Source organism: Egretta garzetta, unplaced genomic scaffold, assembly GCF_000687185.1.
Source record: "Egretta garzetta isolate BGI_Z169 unplaced genomic scaffold, ASM68718v1 scaffold108, whole genome shotgun sequence".
In the NCBI taxonomy this organism is placed as follows: Eukaryota; Metazoa; Chordata; class Aves; order Pelecaniformes; family Ardeidae; genus Egretta; species Egretta garzetta.
The window spans coordinates 5,985,481-5,985,727 of NW_009260614.1; positions in this window are offsets into that span (position 1 = coordinate 5,985,481).

Sequence of the window (247 nt, forward strand, 5' to 3'; positions counted from 1 at the left end):
AATTGCAGCGATGGGGTGGCACCGTGCCCTGCTGCGGCAGAGCTGGGCATCGCTGCTGCGAGCTTGAATAATATGGGAGCCCGGATAACCCTGTTAATGGGGGAGCCCTGTTATGAAGCCGGGTTTTGGGTGAGGAGGGTGGAAAGCAAAGGCAGGCCCCTCCGCACGGCCGTGCTGGAAGGTGCCGGCTGGTAATAACTGTTTTATTGCTTCCTGTTGTGTTAGACATCTGATGGCAAGCCAGGGC